Source organism: Lactuca sativa, chromosome 2, assembly GCF_002870075.4.
Source record: "Lactuca sativa cultivar Salinas chromosome 2, Lsat_Salinas_v11, whole genome shotgun sequence".
NCBI lineage: Eukaryota > Viridiplantae > Streptophyta > Magnoliopsida > Asterales > Asteraceae > Lactuca > Lactuca sativa.
In genome coordinates, this window is record NC_056624.2 from 74,572,658 (window position 1) to 74,592,787 (window position 20,130).

A 20,130-nucleotide genomic window follows, 5' to 3' on the forward strand; every position below is an offset into this window, starting at 1 on the left:
CTTTTTAAATCATAAATAAAAACCATATAACATTGTTTACAAAATGTTTTCAAATCATTTCCCATCAGAGTGTCCCAAAAATCATAACATAAGGATGAGGAGCGGTACGGTCACGCCTTCGCCTTTCCATGACCTCCTAAAGTACCTGAAACAATAAGCTGAAAACTGTAAGCCCGAGGGCTTACAGTTTTCAGCTTATTGGGCTTAGTGAGCTACCCCCAAAATAATAATACCATATTAGTAATAATTAATCAATCAACATGCATACTGGGCCATCGGCCTGACTGGAACACCCTGTCGGGCCTGCAGTCTGTCTGAAACTATCCTGAGCCTTCGACATGACTGGTCTGCCACGTGGGCCTACAGTCTTCCCGAATCGCTTATTGGGTATATTGGCCTTCAGCACAAAGCAGGACCGCCTCAACCCAACCACAAGAAAATAACCATGTGCACATATAACAGGTAATCACATAACAGTCCATAGACAAACAAGTAGATCTAGCAGATCATAAGGCATAACAACATCCTAACCAGGATACCGACCTATCCGGTCACTAACATACCATCATCCTATATACCAGGACACCAACCTAAACCAGGTCACTAACATAATACTGTCCTAATTACCAGGACGCCGATCTAATCAGATCAATAAGCACATCAACCCGTACATGTACAAATATTAGATATAACTATCTTGTAGATCATCGATCATAGTAATCTCTCATAACCAAAACACCGACCCAACCAGGTCACTAACATGTCAATCCATGACATCATACTGTCTATCTGGATACCGATCTAATATATCATAACCACATGTAGCATACCATAACAATCACAACTAAAGGGTCGGCCTTGGTGTCGTAAACCCTATCGATATAGTGAAGATAACTCACCTCGCAGATGTCGACACGAAAGGTAACTCCAACTCTCAGACCACTTGACACAGGCTCCACCACCTATCATCATAGTACGTCATACTCATAAGTCCTTAACCTTTTAAGGTACCCCATAACCCACTAGTCAACCCCTAGTCAAGGTCAAAGCCCTCAGTCAAGGTCAACAGTCCATGTTGACCCCAACTCGCCGAGTACCATCGGCTACTCACCGAGTTCCTTGCAGTACAATCCAACTCGCTGAGTCATCGGGGTGACTCGTCGAGTTCCTTTGATTCTCGTTCGAACTTTTAATGCCACCCGTCGAGTTCCCTCCTTGCGACTCGATGGATACACACTCATACAGATCCAAGAGGAAACCCATCCGACTCGCCGAGTTGTTCTTCAACTCGTCGAGTCTTATGGTGATCTTCATCGGACTCGCCGAGTTGTTCAACCAATTCGTCGAGTTCACGGCCATCTTCATGTGACTCGCCGAGTCCATTCAGTCCTTTTATCATGCAGACAACTTTTAAGCCATGGCAAGGCCCTAAATTGTAGATCCAACTTCCTTAGGCATGCTTACCATGTAAAGTTGCAAACTTTACGTGGATGCAAGGCTCCAATGACTCAAAAAGCCCAAACTATGCTTGGAATGGGGTTTTACACTTAGGGAGGGGCTTAAACTTGCCAAGGCTAAGAACTTTATGGTCCTTCAATCTATAGAGAGTTCAGATATGAAGTTACAACTTCAGATCTTGGCTCATACTCCAAGAAATGACTTTATAACCCAACCAAGAACCCTAATCTTCAACCAAGGAGGTCTAGAACGAAATAGAAAGGAGGATAACAGCTTGATACCTTCCCAAGAGATGACAACTGGAGTAGATCCGGATTTCCCCCAAGCTCCTTACTTCAAACCACTTGCTTTCCCTAGCTCTTTTCACCAAAAATCCTCTTCCAAGGCTTCAAACACACAATGGGCACACACACACGTATTAGGGTTTGCTAAGAGACTACAAAGAGGGTGAAAGAGGTTTATGTTCCCTTAAATAGGGTGCACAACCCTGGAATTTAGGGTTTCAGCTGCCAGCTCCTACTCGCCGAGTCCCAATATGGACTTGTCGAGTAGGTTACTTAACACACGATCCTTCCCGCTGCTACTCGACGAGTAGATCAACCAACTCGTCGAGTAGGGCTTAACCCAATAACTCATATTTAAGCAATACCTGAGAATCGGGGCGTTACAAAAAAAGACTTGAAGTCACGTATGTTAGTATGTATACAATTAGTACATTATAGTGAAAAGTTATTTATCACCAAACTCTTAAAATAAGTGAAACTTACTTTTCAAACAAATTCACTATTCATTGTTTACTATGTACTATTTATTATTCACTATTCGGCTACATATATAACCATGGAAGATTTAAATGAAATATGAATATAGTTTTTAAAGTGGACCACCTAACCACAAACTAATTAATGAATTCTTTAATTTTATATGTACAAAAAACTATAGAAAATGAAAGTTAAGGATGAATGTCCATGCTTCCCACATGTTTTCCTACAACCTCCATGGCTCCATGTTCATGCGGATTTATAAGGAGAATTACATTAAAAAGGTAATATATTTTGATTAATTTTTTACTTTTGTTAATAAACTCTGGTTTGCTTGAAAAAGATGTAGCATACTTCGAAAGACATTTGCTTTGGGTACTTATTGTCAAAGGAATCAACCGATATATGGAAAATTTTGTTCAGCATTTTATATGGAAAGATGAAATGGAAGGACTTTATACGGCATGATATTTTGATTTGCTGAATCTGGGCCTCGTAATATGTTGTAGTTAGTTGATATTAATCTCAGATTTAGCTGGTAATTAGGTTGTAAGAAGAAGTCTCTTCATAATTAGAATACACAATTTTGAGAGCACTCTCTTCCATTCCTTTTTTCTTTTGTCATGGCATCAGATCAAAGCCCGGTTGTGACTTCCTGAGTTATTTATTATTTGAGTTTTAGGCCAATTTCATCTATTAATATTTTGCTCAATTATTGGTCCATTATTCTATAGCATCATGTCTTCAGAAAGATATGATTCCTCATTTGTTAATGACTTGCATACAAACCAACATGGAGCATGATGAAACCAATCTTGTTTCTATACCATATGCAGCTCAAAGTAAGTCAAGAGTAAAAGATATGGATAGTGTTAATTGTTTTCTTGCAAATGATATGTCCTTAAATTGTTCCAAAAAGATTTGCAATTGTCGCAAAAAAGATGACCATATCATCAAAGATTGTCCTACTTATGCCCTCAAGAAGTATCAAACACCATATACTGATTTGCTTTAGTCGACTCCACAGATGTTGTTGCTAGTTTTGTAAATACTACTTTCCAGACACAATGCTCATGCTTGTTCGCAATCCATATCCCTGAAAACTATTCAACAAATGATCATTTTTGCATTCTCCACATTAGGGATTTCTAGGTTAAATTTTAACTAAATCTTATGCTTGATACTTTGATTCGGGTGCTTCCAATCACATGACAAATAATATTGATGTCCTTACCAATGTAAATAAATACATTGAAATCTCAAGATTTCCAAGATTCATACAGATGGTGGAAATACTCTTCCTATTCCATCCATCGGTGACATTGTCTCCATTATAATCAAATTATATATATATATATATATATATATATATATATATATATATATATATATATATAGAGAGAGAGAGAGAGAGAGAGAGAGGCAAGTTCAAATGTTTCTCACATTTACTGTGTGCTAGAATGCACCAATAAGAATTTAGTATTAATTATATGTATATTAAATACTATCCATACTTATAATTCATTTTTATGGAAACTAATTAAATTCGTTATTAATGTCAACAATAATATTCTTTCAGAATGAACTAGATTATGACCCACGTAAAACACGGGGAACGTATAAAAAAATACATATAAAGCTATAAAAAAATTGGTACATTAATAATAATAATAATAATAATAATAATAATAATAAATAATAATAATAATAATAAAGATAAAGTCCAATACATAACAAACGCAATACTAGATTGTCTTGATGAAAATTATTTGACCAATAATCAAATATCTAAAATGAAAATACTTGTTCTTTCTGATTAGCACAAAGGGTAAAAATGTAATTTTGCAATTAACCTTAAATTATTTGGAGAAAACACGATAATTGCTTCAAGAAAAAAGCTGCAGTAATAGAACCACCCTGACGACCACCAGTGTTGACCATATCAGCCACTCCAGGTTTCATGGATTCCCAATAACTTTTCTCCATTGGCAACCTCCAAAGCTTTTCTCCAGCGACTTCCGAGGCCACAACCACTTCCTTTGACAACTCATCACCCGGTGTGAAAATGTATGTTTTATTATTTAAGCAAAATATCAATAATGACTTTTTTAGAGTAAATTACTTAAATCGTCCCTATGGTTTGGTCAAAATTGCACGTTTGGTCCCTAACTTTTTTTTTGCACTCAGATCGTCCCTATAGTATATTTTGTTGCGTTTTTTGTCCCTTACATACATAAATTTAGGGAACAAACGTGCAATTTTGACCAAACCATAGGGATGAAAAACGCAACAAAATCAAACCACAGGGACGATCCGAGTGCAAAAAAAAGGTTAGGGACCAAACGTGCACTTTTGACCAAACCATAAGGACTATTTTAGTAATTTACTCCTTTTTTTATATATCCTTTTTTTTATCCCAAATTATGTTATCAATGTATTCATGTATACGTGCAATTGAGGGCCCAAGAGCAACCACATAAGCTCTAGTCAAAGTTGCCAAAACAACAATATGAGGAAATTATGGAATATGCCATGTCACCAATGTACTTTTCATTGCTTTGTATATTTTAGCATTCGACTTTCATTTTTTACTATTACAACATTGTAATTGCATATTTTTTTTATTAAAACATTGTATTTTGAAAATTTTACCAAATTCTAGCATTATACTTTACAAAAAATCTTATTAGGATATTATACTTTGAAAAAGGTACCCAATTTTAACCAAATAAAAGATGTAACTGAATAGTAAAAGTTACCTTGTCTACTCCTTGATTACAAGCATACACTAAAGCATCAGCAAGTGTAAGTCCACCTTCAACATCAGTGTTGTTAACCTACATTAACATGAAAGATTCAATAAAAAATTTCAATTATATATACAAGATGGGAATTTCAAACTTCATAATTGTATTATACTTTGTTATGATTTATCAAATTTCATGATTTTTTTTTGTAAATGTGTACCACAATTGTCTTTCATTTGAGGTTTTCAATATATCTCCAGGATTCATACCAGTTCCACTTATCATGTTCTCACAAGCTGCTACAATAAAATGAACATGTGATACCATAATTTATAAGCCAAGTTATATATCACAGGTATAAAAAGTTGTTATTACTTTTTTACTTAAAGGATTCACATTAAGACACTTCATTCAATCCAAAAAAAAAAAACTTTGTGTATACATTATACAACACTTACTATTTACCATTCAACACTTTATCCATACAGAAATTAATGGGAAAAGAAGGAAGAAACTTGTCCTTATCAGGTAAGTTTTTTTTATAGATTTTCCTATTAACTCCTATCTTTTTTATAAATTTTCTTTAGAACATATCATCTCACCTTTACACCAAGCGGTTTAATTTAACCAAGGGCTTTTGCTGCACATAAAATCGCTGCAGAGCCACCCATATCAAATTTCATCAGCTCAATTAAACAACCAGGTCCTCTCTTAATGTTATAGCCACCATGCAAACAAAAAAATAACAAAGAAATGTCACATTTAGAAGAAAATATTAAATATACATTCTCTAACTAATAACATCTGAAAACAAAATAAGAGAATATTATTATCACCTGTCAAAAGTCTACCCCTTTCCTACTAAAGTAAGCTTGGTTTTAATGGAACCACTTGGAGGTTTATAACATAAATGGATAAATTTTGGGGGATTTGCAGAAGCAGCAACACCAAGATATGAACCCATTTTCAATTCTTTGCATTGTTCTATATCCAATATATTTGTTGTAAGCACATCACTATATGTTGCATCAATCTTTTCAACTTCTTCCGCTAATACCCCTGAAGCATAAACTTAAACATGTAACAAATGGGCCCAAGAAGGGTAAAAAAGTTAGTAAAAAAGGATGACCAAACAAGATTGAGAACATTAGCAAGGGCATTTACAAGCTCTTTTCCCAAAATTACCCCTGAGCAAATTTCTTGTGTGTACTTAAGTTTATTTTCTAGCTTGGGTCCAGATCCAAGACCAAAAAGGGTCAACAGACTTAATTATCTATAAAATTCAAGGTGCAACCTACCTAATAAAAGATAAGAAACAAATTACCTTTTGTTATTGGTGAAGCAGTAGCAAGCTTTGATTCAGTAGCTAAACATATGTTGGATGCAACTTGACCAACATTAAGTGTTAACGGAATCTTCTTCACATTATCAGATGATACATTCTATCAATGAAACAATAAATAAGCATAGTGAGATTTCATAATTCTATAAGGGTATTTTCATCCTTGAACATAAGATCATTTGAAACTTTTTCATAAAACATACATTAAATATCAAAGAGCTAACCATAGAACATCCAAGAACAAAATATCTCATTTTCTTCTTTGCCTACACAAAAATATACAAAAACAAACCACTTATATAAGCATAATAATATGGTAAAAATAATCAAATTTTTGTCAGAAACTCAAAAACCAATTTGGTTGGATAGAATGAAATAAAAAATGAATGGAATGACAAAAGAAAATGACTAAGAACCCTAATTTCTAATCTCAAGATACATAAAGATATTTTCCAACAAATTACAAACCCACAAGCTATGCTAATCCCAAGATAAATCGAATCCCAGGTTGGAAAATTGAAATCAAACCGGGGAAAGGAAATGAAAAAAAAAACTTAAACTATGATAGCCGAAAATAAGAGAATGGAAAATTAGAATCAAAACAAATTAAAACATCGGGAATGAATATCATTACCTTTCAACACATAATTTTTTTATTTTAACCTCTCGTGGCCACCATTGTTCAATCAAAACCCTAAAAAAAAGACATCATTAGAACAAAATTTCAAATTACAAGTAAAAAAATCTTCTTGTATAATTAGAGAAAATCTTCTTTACTTGTAACATCCGGATATCCAGGTATGGGAATTTGAGTATTTTATATTGGGGAATGAGGAGACTCGGCGAGTTGACGCCTCAACTCGTCGAGTAGGATCATGTTCTGGGGACCAGTTTAATGAAGGGACTCGACGAGTCGGGTATTTGGACTCGCCGAGTCGTCGCTGTCAAGGAAAACCCTAATTGTCCGTGTTTGGGACCTATTTAAAGGCCCTTATGGCCTTCAGTGGCGGCCACCTACACCTTTGAGAGACTCCTATCGAACCAGATAGATGAGAGAGTGAAGAAGAGCCATTTTGGAGCATTCTTGAGGTGGTTGTGCAATGGAGTAGTCATTTCCAGCAAAGGGAGGTCAAGGGGGTGTCGATTCAAAGCTTCTGAGCTTGCATCTTCACCATAGAGGTAAGAAATCGTTCTCCCTTTTCTGTTTTGGGTAAGATTGGTGATTTTAGGGTTTTCTGGCTTCTTTTATGGCTTGATTTGTGGAGTATAGTGTCCCTTTGAGTGTGAAGCCATAGATCTGGACCCAAAGAGGTCCAGAGAGTCCCTTCCATCTTACTTTATGCATTCTATTTGGAGTTTTGAGCTAGGGTTGTTATGTAATGAAGGGTTTCACCCAAATGAGCTTGTAGAACCTTGAATGAGTGCCCAAGGTTCGACCTTTTTGTGGTTATTGGCTTTGAGGGAGTAAGATCTATGGTTTGGTGAAGCAGATCTGACCTCAGAAGGTCATATGAGGGTTGTCATGGGAGCAACTCGCCGAATCCATAGGCAGACTCGACGAGTCGAGTCGGGGTTGCCCCACGATTCGTTGCCGAGTAACTCGACGAGTGGAGAGGGAACTCGTCGTGTCTAAGAGGTTTAAAAAGGATTTAGAGAACCCGCATGGACTCGCCGAGTCACTCTTGTGTACTCGCCGAGTCTGGTCAGATTTGACCGTTGACTTGAGTTGTCTTATGTTGACTTTGGGAGTTTTGGTCAACATAGGTAATAGAGGTCAGGGAGGGGTAAAATGGTCTTTTACCCATTACCTGACTAGAGAGGGAAAGAGTAATCGCCGGTTGATTAGAGTTGGGACTTCGAGCATTAATTAGAGATAATTGCCTTATGTGTTAGGCGGTGGCGAGTCCGAGGTTCGCATGTGCAGATAATTGCTTTCTGATTGCCAGGTGAGTCTTCTCACTATACTTTACCTTGAGTAGGTAACCAGAGTTATGTGACAGAGTATTTGTATGTTATGTATGTTATGTGTTGTACTACATTATTTCTATGTGATTTATGATGTGCATGTTTACAGAGTTAGAACCGGAAGGTTCCCAGAGTTAGAACCGGAAGGTTCACAGAGTAGGGTCCACGGACCCACAGAGTTATAGCCTCGAGTGGCTAATATGTGTTATGTGTGGTATTTTGGGGAACTCACTAAGCTTCGTGCTTACAGTGTTTTGTGTTATGTGTTTCAGGTTTCTCTCAGGATCATGGGACGGCACCGGCTCGATTGTACACACCAGAGAAAGAGTCATGTTTTGAGGTTCCTGGTTTATTATGCAAGTGAAAATGGAGTTATGTTTTGTAATTCGATTATGAATGAGATTTTAAGAAAAGTGTTTTTAAGAATTAAACGATTATTTTTAAATGAAAAATTATTTTGAAATTTACGGTGTTACAAGTTGGTATCAGAGCCTTGGTTTGAGGGATTCGGATGCACCTTCGGGTAAATCTGGACTCAAACTGAGGATTTAAGACAATTTTTCAAAAAGAAATGTGTTTTTATAAAGCGAATAAGAGTTTCAAAGAAAAAGCAAAAAGAGAAGTGTGTACAATCAGCCAGAGCCCGAACTGTGATTTCCCAAAAACACCCTTATTTTGTGTTATGAGATATTTGTGATACATTTTATGAGATATTATGCATGCTAGAGACAGGCTAGGCAATTCATATCTTAGGACTAGAGTGGCCTGATTTGTGATGCCTTAGCCTAGGGTTGCTGTTATATGTGATGTGCTTTCGAGTATGTGCTGAGTGAGAGTGTCCAGCAGGAATCTTTTTAAGGGATTCGATTAGAGGAGTAATATGGAAGAGGTATCTATATGAGCATATGAGGAGCTTGCCGAGAGGGTAGCCAGATGCCCACGTGGGGCGGAGTTGTTAGAGTGCAGTGATATCCATCACGTATGAGGAAAGCGAGTGGATAATAACCTAAGGAGGTTTTTCGTGCTGAAGGGGACGCTTCAATGCCCGAATGCTGCTTGCTTCGTGCTTTGTGGAGCTCTCAATGATGGGAGTCAGCTATTAAGTGAATATGACGATATTCAGGAGGTAGATGGCTGACATCATTAGGAGTTCTTTAGCAGCTGATGGCAGAGAAGTGTGGGAATCTAGGAAGAGCCTAGGGAGTAACCTTAGCCAGATGAGTGCGCTGGCAGAGTAGAGAATTTCGCTGGGGAGCGATCACGCGCGACGGGATTGGTGAACGAGAAGGCCGAGTAGCTACTTAGGAGCTCCAAGATAGTCCGTGTGGAAAGTATGGGTAGATGTGGCAGGTAGTATGGGCCCGTACTACTGAAAGCAGAGGACCCATACTTGATACAGGGAGTGTTCTGAAGGTTCTAAGGAGCGGATTGAGGAGTGATGTTATGGTTCGAGTACCATACATTGGAGCGGATTGAGGAGTGATGTTATGGTTCGAGTACCATACATCGGAGCGGATTGAGGAGTGATGTTATGGTTCGAGTACCATACATCGGAGCGGATTGAGGAGTTATGTTATGGTTCGAGTACCATACATCGGAGCGGATTGAGGAGTGATGTTATAGTTCGAGTACCATACATCGGAGCGGATTAAGGAGTTATGTTATGGATCAAGTACCATACAATGGAGCGGATTGAGGAGTGATGTTATGGTTCGAGTACCATACATCAGAGCGGATGGAGGAGTGATGTTATGGTTCGAGTACCATACATCGGAGCCGATGGAGGAGTGATGCTATGGTTCGGGTACCATACACCGGAGCATATTAAGAAGAGATGTCATGGGATGAGTACCATGGTTCGTAGTGAATGATGCTTGTGGTTCTCCGGTTATCCGGTCATGATTGATGAGGTAGAGATTGGACGCTATGGGTTTTAGGCCTGTGGGCCATGATTGAGTACGAAGAGGCGTCCCTTGAGAGGGAGGTCGAGAGCCTTTCAGAGTATTTTGGTAAGGAGTCAGAGGGAGGGGAGAATTTCGGTCTGACTTGAGCAATCAGTCGATAGAGGAGATGTCACCTTCTATGACCTGGGTGGTGCTATTTATGTTCGTGTGCGAAACATGAGAGGCATGATGTTTAAGTTTTGGGTTTGGGGGTAAACCCTGCAGGTTGTCATTGATGATGATTTTCCACCAGAGTATCAGGTAGCATGTGTGCCGCGAGGCAGTGATTTACCATGAGCAGATAGTCAGTTGGAACTGAGATAGTCGAGGACCACGTTGCACCTATTTGAGTATAGTAGGGCGTATTGTAGTGGTATCAGTGGGGAGTCTAGTCGAGTTTATCAGTGCAGTGGTTTTTCTATCTATGTTGGGTATTGAATATGGAAGTGGGTCCCTATTCTTAGGATGATCCATGTGTTGGAACGTTGGTTGATGAGTCGAGGTGGGGGAGTATGGTGATTTCGTGGTTCAGTCTATGAGTCAGTGATGTTATTGGACAGTTGAGTTGTTTGGTATTGGATTGGTATGAGACTTGGAACGACTAGAGGCAGTCGTGACGAGAAGTTCTTGAGGATTTAATCTGAGGTTCAGAGTATATGAGATCGATTGATTTCCTTAAAGGGATTATCGGGCGTTGCGTAGCACTTTCCAGGGGCAGGTGCGATTTTGCTGGTGAAAATAGTTTGTGGGATGGTTGTGTGCCAATTGGTGATGGTTTGAACCCCAAGTGGGGGAGAACCGGGTACCGTATGGAAGAAAGCAGAGATTTGTCAAGAGCGGTTATAAGCGGGGTATAGAGATCTGCGGTAAGAATTCATGAGACCAGAGTTATTGGTGATCGAGGAAAGGGTCAGAGTGAGCTAATGCAGGAAGTACTTGTTTGAGAAGGATGAATGTCTCCACGGCAAATGGTCAATGGTCAGGAACCTGGTAGTGGTCAGGGTCGTTGCAAGTAGGTAGAGAATGATTGAGCGGCCAACTCCCGGGTCGGTATGCGTATTCTTGTTGGATTTTGAGCAGTAGGAAAAAGGGGGTTAGGAGAATTATCAACGTATTCCATAGCGTTAGCGTTTTCTCGTGTTCCAATTGAGTATTTGGATACATCGAAGTTGCGCATCGGGAAAAATGAAGATCTGATTATGGGGTTAAGAGGAAATGTATTATTGTATCTATATGATGCTTGGGGCAGGAGATCAGTGGTTGTGGTAGGATCTTGTGATGTTCTGTTAGGGTGTTCTGAGGTATCCAGGTATGATATCTTGATTTCGGAGTTATTCGAGAATCTTGAGTTGAGACGACTTGTGGTGTATCAAGTATCTACGGTTCCAGTGGTAGCCTTGGGAGTTGTCATCAGGAAGGATTATTTAAGAATGTGGATTTTCTGAAGAAAGAGGTATTTTATTATGACGATTGTCGTCATAATTTATGATGCATAATTGGGGCAAGTGTGTGTAGACAACTATGATAGTCCGCGGAGCATGAGCTAGTGGACATAGTGTGGTGTGATATGAGAATTAGATTATGGGGTATTGGGAGCGAGTGTTGTGATGCTACGGGGAGCCGTAGTATTCACTAGTCAGAGAGTATTGTGATGCTACGGGGAGTCGTAGTATTCACTAGTCAGAGAGTGTTGTGATGCTACGGGGAGCTGTAGTATTCACTAGTTAGAGGATGTTGTGATGCTACGGGGAGCTGTAGTATTCACTAGTTAGAGGATGTTGTGATGCTACGGGGAGCTGTAGTATTCACTAGTTAGAGGATGTTGTGATGCTACGGTGAGCTGTAGTATTCACTGGTTAGAGGGTGTTGTGATGCTACGGGGAGCCATAGTACTCACTGGTCAGAAGTTTTTGGAGATGTTGAGGAGCCGTAGTATTCTAGGCGGCAAGAGAGTGTGATGATGAAGTGTTCTCCAATCAGAGTATGATGCAGAGGAGTTTTAGGCTCGAGTAGCCTAGTATCAAGTTGTTGGAGCTTGGTGGTTAGGCGAGGGGCGAGACGGGGGTTTCCTTCTCTCTCGGGAATTATAATATTTTGAGTTGAGTTGAGTTGTGTTTGTCGCAGCATGAGGAAATTGGGAAATGGTATTCGCGCAGGGTGTAGGGTGAGTCATGAGACTAATGTTTTATTGGGACACGAGGTTTCAACTTTGGGTCGGACCCAAACTCTTGAGTTGAGTTTGGCTTTGATAGTGGGAGGATAACGAGATGAGATTCTAGACTTCTGAGGTAAATTCTCGGATGGGAGGTAGTGTTATCGTCGGATACCTGTATAGGTCAGTACTCGGGTGCAAGAGATATCACGAGATGCATAGGAGATGTACGCAGCTAACATCCGAGGTCGGGGTTGAGTTGATCTTCGGTTGGGTTGCAGTCCTTGTATGAGTTAATGAGGATTTCGTGACTGGTGTGCCATTAGGCTGAGATAGTTGATGCGAGGAGGAATTCAGTGAGACATTTTGGATCATGATTATGGGTAAATGTGGAGGTTCAATTTTTGGGGCTGAGGTCAGACCTTGTGTGGTGTTAAAAGAGATATGGAATTTGGAGCAAAGGCTTATGAATGAGATGTTGAGGACACTTCTGAGCAAGCATGGTTATGCTGCTGTGTCTAAGGGCAGAGTGTCGGGATTTTTGTTCGGATGGTTTCTGATAGCAGTTTTAGAAGATGTGCCCCGATGGAGTGTGAACCCTTTTATTCGCAGGGGTGGGGTTCGTCAGTTATGGCATGATCAGTTTTGGTGGAGAGATAGTCGGTTGTTGGAGATGGTCGTATGAGAATCGGAAAACCAGTGAGAAAGCAGGGTTGTTATTCGAGGAAAAATTATCATGGTGATCACTTGAGTAGGCGGTCTGGAGGCGGTTCAGGCCACTAGAGTTTCCGGTTATTGGGAAGGCGTATTTCTAGCGACAAAAGTGTTGGTTTAGACTTTGTTTTGGAGGTTCCATGTGATTTTGGATGTCTCTAGAGAAAGATATCCGGGCGGTATGAGGATCATTTCGGTGGTGACATTCAGGTTAATGATTTTAGTTTTCGGTGGTTCGGGAGTGAATTCGGGGACGAAATCTAATTCAAGTGGGGGAGAATTGTAACATTCGGATATCCAGGTATGGGAATTTGAGTATTTTATATTGGGGAATGAGGAGACTCGGCGAGTTGACGCCTCAACTCGTCGAGTAGGATCGCGTTCTGGGGACCAGTTTAATGAAGGGACTCGACGAGTCGGGTATTTGGACTCGCCAAGTCGGCGCTGTCAAGGAAAACCCTAATTGTCCGGGTTTGGGACCTATTTAAAGGCCCTTATGGCCTTCAGTGGAGAGGGAACTCGTCGTGTCTAAGAGGTTTAAAAACGATTTAGAGAACCCGCATGGACTTGCTGAGTCACTCTTGTGTACTCGCCGAGTCTGGTCAATGTTGACCGTTGACTTGAGTTGTCTTATGTTGACTTTAGGAGTTTTGGTCAACAGAGGTAATAGAGGTCAGGGAGGGGTAAAATGGTCTTTTACCCATTACCTGCCTAGAGAGGGAAAGAGTAATCGCCGGTTGATTAGAGTTGGGACTTCGAGCATTAATTAGAGATAATTGCCTTATGTGTTAGGCGGTGGCGAGTCCGAGGTTCGCATGTGCAGATAATTGCTTTCTGATTGCCAGGTGAGTCTTCTCACTATACTTTACCTTGAGTAGGTAACCAGAGTTATGTGACAGAGTATTTGTATGCTATGTATGTTATGTGTTGTACTACATTATTTCTATGTGATTTATGCTGTGCATGTTTACAGAGTTAGAACCGGAAGGTTCCCAGAGTTAGAACCGGAAGGTTCACAGAGTTAGAACCGGAAGGTTCACAGAGTAGGGTCCACGGACCCACAGAGTTATAGCCTCGAGTGGCTAATATGTGTTATGTGTGGTATTTTGGGGAACTCACTAAGCTTTGTGCTTACAGTGTTTTGTGTTATGTGTTTCAGGTTTCTCTCAGGATCACGGGACGGCACCGGCTCGAGTGTACACACCAAAGAAAGAGTCATGTTTTGAGGATCCTGGTTTATTATGCAAGTGAAAAGGGAGTTATGTTTTGTAATTCGATTATGAATGAGATTTTAAGAATAGTGTTTTTAAGAATTAAACGATTATTTTTAAATGAAAAATTGTTTTGAAATTTACGGTGTTACATTACTTACCGACATTACTTGCTCTGCCTATTCGATTCACCATTTGAAGTTGTTACAAACTTACAACTGCAACTATAGAAAGAGGGGAGTCAATTACCTAGATGAACAAACAAAGATGATGGTGATTTCCACAAAAACTGTAACACCCCCTTCTCATGTATTGATTTATGTATGAATCTTTTTGGTTTTTGGGTCTACTCAATGAGTTGGCTACCCTACTCGTCGAGTAGTAGTGGGTTGGTCCGCGTGTTTTAATGATGTACTCGCCGAGTCCAAGAGTGGACTCGACGAGTAGGAGCTGGCAGATGAAACCCTAGATTTCGGGGCATTTCACCCTATTTAAAGGATAATTGGCCTCCCCCAGCCTCCCCTTTACTGCCTCTTGTCCCTCTCAAACCCTAAATCGAGTGTGTGTGTTCTTTTGGTGTGTTCAAGGTTGAAGGAGGAATTTTGGAGAAGGAAACACTTTGGGAAATCAAGCAAGTAGAAGCAAGGACTCGTGGGATCCAAGATCTACATCAGTGAGCATTCTCTTGAAGGTATTAGACTTTTCTCTTTGGCTTATGTTCATCAAAAACCTCTTTTGGATGGGTGTTATGAAAGGCTTCTTATGTTTGAGCTAAGATCTGAAGTTGTAACTTCAGATCTGGTTATGTTATGTTCGTATGAACTGTTAGATCAGTATCCTAGAGGGTAGGATAATATTACGTGGTATATGTTGATCTGTTAGATCGGTATCCTTGTAGATAGGATTGTATTATGTGCCATGTGGTATGATCCGGTAGATTAGTTGTTATCTATAGACTGTTATGTGATTATCTGTTATATATATGTGCACATATTTGTTTGGCGGTTGAGGCTTATCTGCTTTGTGCGGAGGCCAATAGACCTGGGCATTCCAACCTGTTGGTTGTGGGCCGTGAGTATTCCATCCCGATGATGATTGGACTCATAGTATGTGGGCATTCCAACCTGTTGGTTGTGGGCCTGGGGTATTCCATCCCGAGGATGATTGGACCCATAGTATGTTGGCATTCCAACCTGTTGGTTGTGAGCCTGGGGTATTCCAACCCGATGGTTGATTGGACTCATAGTATGTTGTTTGTGATTCTATGTGTATAGCTGTGTGTATGGGTATTTTGGGGGAACTCACTAAGCTTTCGGGCTTACAGTTTCAGTTTATTGTTTCAGGTACATCGGGGGATCGCGGCAAAGCTAAGGCGTGATCGTACAGCTCCTCAGCTTTTGTTATGATTGTTGGGAAAACTCTGATATAAACTATTTTGGAAACAAAGTTGTAATGATTATTGATTTAAAGTGTTTTTGAAAAGTTTAAATTTGGCTTGAATTTTATGGGTGTTACAAGTTGGTATCAGAGCCTTGGTTTGAGTGAATTGGAGGAACATTCGTGTGAATCCAATCTCAAATCGAGGAAAGATTTTCAAAATGGTTTTAAATGGTTTTCAAAATAAGTAAATGAGGATGTAGGGTGTACGATCAACCAAAGCCAGTAAGTAGACCCCAAAATACCATACAATAATTGATTATGTGATATGTTAGAACAGCATGCTAGTGCTAGGCTAGGAATCTTCAGGAATCGTATGATAGTATTGCCTGATTACATAATGCCTGCTAGCCTAGGGTTTTCTTTATATGAGATTGATATCATTACTGTAGTTACTTGTGTATGGATCATGACTGCACATAATTATGATCTTATAGCCTGAGAATGTTGATTTGGCCTTATGTTCTGTTCTCTTGATTAGGGCTTAGGGTAGGATCGGATATTCGAAAGTCTATGGGATCCAACATTATGTATGGCTAGTATACACTAGCGCTGCATAGGTGGTGGAAGTCTAATGGATGGGTGGGTTGTGAGAGGCCGGGTGGCCAGTTATTAGATTTTTAGCATTCCTCTAGGACTGCGGATTGAGCGCCCGCTATGATTATGTATATTGTTAGGGTGTTGTGGTGATGTACTTGAGACAAATATGGGTAGGTGTGGAAGGTAGTATCGGCGTTGTTTGGGACTATTAAGTCTGCCATGATTGAGTACTTTGATGACATATACGCTGCCCTTGCGGAGACAGCTGTCGCGGCAGCTACATCAGCTGTAATAGTGGTAGGAGGTGGAGTAGGAGCAGGTCGGGGCTTCTAGTATAGGGAGTTCGACAACACGAAGCCCTCTACTTTTTATGGGACCCAGGACCCCATCAAGGCTATGTGATGGGTCTCCGATGTGGAAGGATGTTTCTTTACATGTTCATGTCCTTCTGACCTGAAGGTCAGATATGTCCTGAACCTGCTCAGGCTCGGGGCCAAGGACTGGTGGAGGTTGATGACAGGGTCGTATTCTGATGAGCAGGGAGTTGTTGTTACTTAGGAGCGGTTCCGGGATATGTTCTGCGCCCAATACATTCCAAGGGTTGAGCGGGAACGATTAGCTCATGAGTTTTTGAGTCTGAGATAGGATGGGGAGTCGATGACATAGATCACCCGTATGTTCACTGAGAGGGCAATGTTTTGCCCAGAGTTTGCTTCCGAGCAAGCTCAGATGACCCATTATCTGAGCATGCTCAAGACCGATATCCGACAATTTGTGTCTACCCAGCGATGTGATACTCTTCTGGAGTTACAAGAGGCCGCGAGACGGTGTGAGTTGGAGATCGAGCTGCAGTTGAGGGAGCAGTGGCAGGCCCCGGCACAGTCGCAGTCGGCGCCAAAGCGGTCCAAGACCACCGATACCAGGACTGGGGGACAGCCAGGCCGCACTTATGGAAAGTGCGGAAAGGCTCATTCAGGGACGTGCCGATCAGGGAGTGGGTGCCACCGGTGTGGCAAGCAGGGCAATTTGGCCAGGGATTGCAGACAGCATACTCCAGCTTCCGGAGTCAGACTTTGTTATCACTGTGAGCAGGTGGGCCATATGAAGCCCCAATGTCCTCTTCTAGCTGCCAAGCCGGCACTGGCTCCAGCGTCGGCTACTCTGAGGATTACAAACGGGAGGCCAGCTAAGGCAGAGCCTCCGAACGCTCGGGGTCGTGCCTTCCAGCTTAGTGCCGAGGAGGCCAGGGCAGCACCAGATGTGGTTGCTGGTACGTTTCTCTCCCTTATCTCATTTATTATGTCTGTGTTATGCTTAACTGTTGTACCTGTGTTTAGGTACGTTTTTAGTAAACTCATTGCCCTCTTTGGTTCTATCTGACTCGGGGGCGAGTCGGTCCTTCGTATCCCAGGCTTTTAGTAGGGAGTTTAGTGCGCCAGTGGGCGAGCTAGAGTGTCCGTTGCGAGTTTCTATCGCTAACGAACACGGATTTTCCGCTTCTTCGGTTTACCGAGGATGCAAGTTGGAGATCTTCAGAGTGTCCTTCCCGATTGATTTGATTCTGATTCCCATGGGGGAAGTATGCGTGATTGTCGGGATGGACAGGCTTAGTCGATTTGGTGCCATGATAGATTGCGAAGGCCAACGAGTGGTAGTTCGAACCCCAAGTGGGGAGAACTGATTGTATATGGCGAGGGCACCAGAGTGGGATCAGAGTTTTGTTCCACCTCCAGGGCTCGGCAATATATTCAGCACGGGTGTGCGGCTTATCTAACGTATGTGGTGGATACGCGGGTCAGGGATCAGATTTCAGTTTCTAGGGTTCCTGTGGTCAGGGAGTTTGTAGACGTGTTTCCGAAGGAGTTGCCAGGGATACCTCTAGAGAGGCAGGTCGAGTTTCGGATCGACCTGGTGCCGGGTGCGGCCCCTATCGCCAAGGCGCCATACCGGTTGGCACCGCTAGAGATGCAGGAGTTGTCGTCACAGCTGCAGGAACTGTTGGGCAAATAGTTCATTCGACCTAGCAGTTCTCCATGGGGAGCACCGATCCTCTTCATCAGGAAGAAGGACGGATCGCACCGGATGTGCATTGACTATAGGGAGTTGAACAAGTTGACGGTGAAGAACCGTTATCCACTCCTGAGTGCATCTTGGTTCTCCAAGATTGATTTGAGGTCGGGGTATCATTAGGTTTGGGTTAGAGAGGATGATGTCGAGAAGACTGCGTTTCAGACTCGCTATGGTCACTACGTGTTTGTGGTGATGTCATTTGGGCTCACCAACGCACCGGCAATATTCATGGACCTGATGAATCGGGTCTGCAGACCGATGCTTGATCGTTCGGTCATTGTGTTCATAGATGATATCTTGGTGTATTCCAAGACCCGAGAGCAGCACGAGGAGCACCTCAGGGAGTTGTTAGGAGTTCTAAGACGAGAACGGCTGTATGCCAAGTTCTCTAAGTACGAGTTTTGGTTGCGAGAGGTCCAGTTCCTCGGACATCTCGTCAACTAGGAGGGGATTTTGGTTGACCCGGCCAAGATCGAGGCAGGCATGCAGTGGGAGGTACCGAGATCTCCCTCGGACATCAGGAGTTTTCTGGGATTGGCAGGGTACTACCGGAGATTCATTCGAGATTTCTCCAAAATTGCAGTACCCCTCACTCATCTGATGAGGAAGGGGGTGGATTTCCGGTAGGGCCCTGAGCAGTAGAGGGCGTTTGAGACCCTCCGTCAGCGGTTATCTAAGGCCCCGGTTTTAATGCTCCCGGAGGGAGTGGAGGATTTTGTAGTATTCTGTGATGCATCCATCACAGGGTTGGGGGCAGTCCTCATGCAGAGAGGACGGGTGATAGCCTACGCGTTGCGACAGTTGAAGCCGCATGAGACGAGATACCCTACTCATGACTTAGAGCTGGGAGCGGTGGTGTTCACCCTCAAGATATGGAGACATTAACTGTCACACCCCCAAACCATCATAAATAACGGCGGAAACATCTGGGGGCGGTTGACGTCATGCGTAGTATCACAACAATCGTATCATAGTAATCAAAGTAAACACAACCATTACACTGCAATATGAATATTTACATTTGTTTGAAAACATAGTTCGTACACATCAGTATATAACAAAAGTAAAAGACGCAACTCTAACGTGCTCCGTCTTCTCCAAAAGTTGGCAATGGTACCTGTCTATCGTTGTCCTGAGAATACAAGCGATTTTGAAAACGTATCAGCATAAATCTGATGAGTTCATAAGCATGTTTTGAATTGGAAACTAGTCACTGAATTTGTACAAATGATTTCTTTTCATTATAAGTAAAACATCGTTTGTATCAAAACCCTGGTTACCACTAGTAAGTGAAGTATGTTTCATTTGAAAACCCTGGCTATCACCAATATGTAGAGTATGTTTTGTTTGAAAACCCTGGCTACCACCAGGATGTAAGGTTTGTTCTATTCGAAAACCCTGGCTACCGTCAGTATGTAAGGTAGTTTTATTACTTAAAATAAAACCAAAGGTTGTATCCCTGGAATACCCTCCAGTGTAGTATGTAGGTAGTCTTATTAATTAAAATAGAACTATTGAAGAATGAAAATACCATAAACAAAGGTTAGTATACTATTGTGAGTTCGTATAACCATACTAATATGACTGAGAACCTCCTTGAAGTTTCTTCAGGCGTCATACGTTACAAAATTTGTCACCCCAGGCATGCATGCCTAACTGTAGCTTACAGTTCAGGTGTGGGATTGTCGGTCCCGAATAGATCTATTCATAAATTTCACGTTCTCCCTCCAGGAGACTCTGGTTATACTAAAGGTGAGGATTTACCAGTACCCCGAAGGCTACAATGAAGA

General features: G+C 41.4%; 1 pseudogene; it reads right to left on the reverse strand.

Moving 5' to 3' along the window:
- Window positions 1–3,962: 3,962 nt before the first annotated feature.
- The window catches only part of LOC111880092 (leucine aminopeptidase 2, chloroplastic-like), a 29,525-nt pseudogene continuing 13,357 nt past the window's right edge, over window positions 3,963–20,130 (reverse strand).